Source organism: Muscardinus avellanarius, assembly GCF_963383645.1.
Source record: "Muscardinus avellanarius genome assembly, chromosome: 10".
NCBI lineage: Eukaryota > Metazoa > Chordata > Mammalia > Rodentia > Gliridae > Muscardinus > Muscardinus avellanarius.
Genome location: NC_137796.1, coordinates 2704348 through 2707394, shown reverse-complemented (window position 1 = coordinate 2707394; position 3047 = coordinate 2704348).

Here is a 3047-nt window from a genome sequence, read left to right as displayed (position 1 = left end):
ACCTCTGGGTGACACTGACTCTGTGACCTGCCACCCCAAAGCCGGGTCAAACAACTACCGTGTGATGGATCGTCCTGCACTCTGGGCAGGCTGGAAGGGATGGTTCTGATCCACGTGGCCCCAGCTGGGCTCAGGACTCCCTTCCAAGTTGTCCTGGGCGGGAGCTGGGCTGCAGCTCACCAGAGGCTGGGGCCCGGGAGCGCAGGGGCTCAGTTTCCCTGTTCCCCTCTGGGGTCTGGAGTGCAAAGGTGTGAGCTGTCAGTCCTCCCCTGCCGCAGGCCTGGGGCTGCTGGGTGCTCCGCTTCCCCACACCCCAGCAGCTTAAAGCAGCTCAGTTGGCCCAGGCCCCAGGGAAGGGCCCTGTGATTGTCGGCAAGTGGCTGAACCTCTCTGGTCCTCAGCTCCTCGTCTGCACACTCTGCCAACTGCATGGTATCTTGGCAAGGTCTCGAGGTGGAGAACCAGGTGAAGGGCGGCCTGGCTGGAGGGCCGGGCCCGCCAGGTTAGCCCTCTTTTACCACAAGTGCGGAGCGGTGCGGCGCCTGGCACCTGCGACAGGCGAGGTGGGTCCCGCCGGACCCTGCTCGGGGCTGGGGCAGACGTTCCTTCCTGTTTTGCGCCCTGGGCCTTATGCTATGCACCTTGACTGGAGCCAGGCTCTCTCTTCCGTGCAGGCAGATGGGCAGCGGCTCAGCTCCTCTCCACCCGGAGCCCACACCTGCCCAGAGGTGACAGGACATCTCAGCGGCCCAGGAGCTGAGAGCATTCCTGGTCCTTTCTCTCGAGTGGATGAGCAGCCAGCCCAGGACAGCGTGCGCCCGGAGGCAGGTGGGTGCTCGGCACCTCTCAGGGTCTCTGCTTCCTCCTGAAAGATTGGGGCGGGGGTGGGGGCAACACACGAGTGGCTCGCAGCCGCTGTAAGAAATCACCACGAACTGGGGTACTCAGGGCTGCGGGAATTGGCTGGTCACTGCGCCGGGGAGGGAGTCTAGAACAGGGGTGTCGGCCGAGGTCCCTCTGTGGCCTCAGCCCAGGCGCCTCCGGCCTGTTCCAGCTCCTAGGGGCCGCTGGCGTCCCTCGTGGGTGGCCGCACCCCTCTAGTCTCTACCTCTGTCATGGCTTGGTACTTTCCCCACGCGTCTGTCTCCACAAGGCCTTCTTATAAGGATGCCGGGCAGGATCCAGTGCCCACCCACGCCAGTGTGACCACAGCTAACTGATTCTACCTGCGACCGCTCTGTTTCCAACACCATCGTGTGTGAGGATCTAGTGGGACGTGAATCTGGGGGTGCTGCTCAGCCCAGGCTTAGTGCGTGGTCGGTGCTCCTGACGTGGGAAGGCTGCATTTCACGAGCTGGGTTCCAGGTCCCGCCGGCTCCGGGCGCTTTGGGATTTCCAGCCTAGCATGTGGTGTTTGCAGGCTGCCGGGCCCCAGGTCCACCCTTGAAGGCTGACCCCTAAGGAGTCTCAGTAGTGGCATAAACGAGTGAACTGTCGCTCTTCCCGGGTTCCGTGGGGAGATGCGAACCCCACCTCTGTGAAGTGCGCAGGCGCCGTTGTGCAGGCCGGGGGGGGGGGGGGGGGGCATGGAGGAGGTGGCCCTCTATGCTCCACGTCCCTAGGTTGCCCATGTGCTCGGCCTCCAGCAGGGGGCAGCAGACTCCCAGCAGCCTGGCATCCTTGCAGGTTTTCTCTTTGAACCGCTGTCTGAAGTTAAGTGTGTATACATCGCACAGTCCACAGAGGGGACTCACTTGCTTGACGGGCGATCACTGGCTTGATAAGGCCACTGTCTCCTCCGATGTCTCAAAGCAACTTTTCTTTTTTCAGAGCGTTTAAAAGACTTGGGCATGTGTCTTAGTTTGGCCCAGCTCAGAACTGGACCTTAAAGAATCTCGTGACTCTGTTCCAGGCTGGGCTGGATGCCTGCTGGCGTCCTGGCCCTGGGGGCCCCTCCCCAAGATGTCACAGTGGGTTTGGGAGTCACCGAGAAGGCCGAGGAGGAAGCTTTGGCTGTGGGTCCGGTCTGGTTTTAATTAGCTGTGTGATCTCAGGCAAGTTGCTTACCCCCCCCCCCCTTGTTTAACCCTCCTGTTAAATGGGGTGTTGGATTAACCTATCTCAAAGCTTTGTTCAACATAAGAGTCAGCAAGGAGGCAGAGCTCTGGGCCCAGTGAGCACGGAGCCGGCCTTTGAAAGACGTCATCCATTGTCAGCGAGACCCTGTTTCAAAAATAAAAAAAGACTAAAAAATAGGGTTGGGGATGTAGCTCAGAGATGCAATGTCCCTGGTTCCATCCCCAGTACTGAAAAAAAAAAAGAAGACACCATCCAAGTCCAGCTGGCCGACACGCCCGCAGACCCTGCGCATCCTTGGCTTTGGGGAGGGACTGAGGCTAACTCTCCGTCCTGCCGGTGACGGACGAGTGACCTCAGGCTGCTTGTCTCTGAGCCTCAGTTTACCCGCCTGCAGGCTAGGGACACGGCCCGCCTTCGCGGGCTGAGTTAAGAAGTGTGAAGGTGGGCTCCCTCCACTTGCTCAGGACCCCCGTCCCCTTGGCCGCCTGCCTGGCCTGGGAGGCCGAGGTCTGGGGTGCTGTCCGGAGGCCATGTCCCCTTTCCCTCCCAGCCCTCCTCTCCTCCTCCCGTGTCCCCTACACTCTGTGCTGTGCGGTCACCTCCTGGGGCTCCAGGAACATCATTCGGTCCCCACCACTCAACAGAAGCCCAGAGAGGCTGAGCGGCTTTCCTAGGACACCCAGCCCAAGTGTTCCAGGAGGGGCGGGCATGGCTCTGAGCCCTTGGGAGGCCTGGGCAGGCCCGCGGGATGGTGGGCAGGGCCGCGGGAGCCCAGTGAAGTCACTTGACCTCCTGTCCCTCATTTCCTGCTCTGCTAAAGAGGAAATGTTTACACAGGGGCCGCACAGACACTCCGCAGGCCGGGCTGCAGTAATTAGCCGAACAATGAGGGTCCAGGCCTCGGAGGGCCCAGGCAATGGCCGGGGGTCAGCGGCAGGCCTGGCTCCTCCCGGACAAACAAGTCCCGC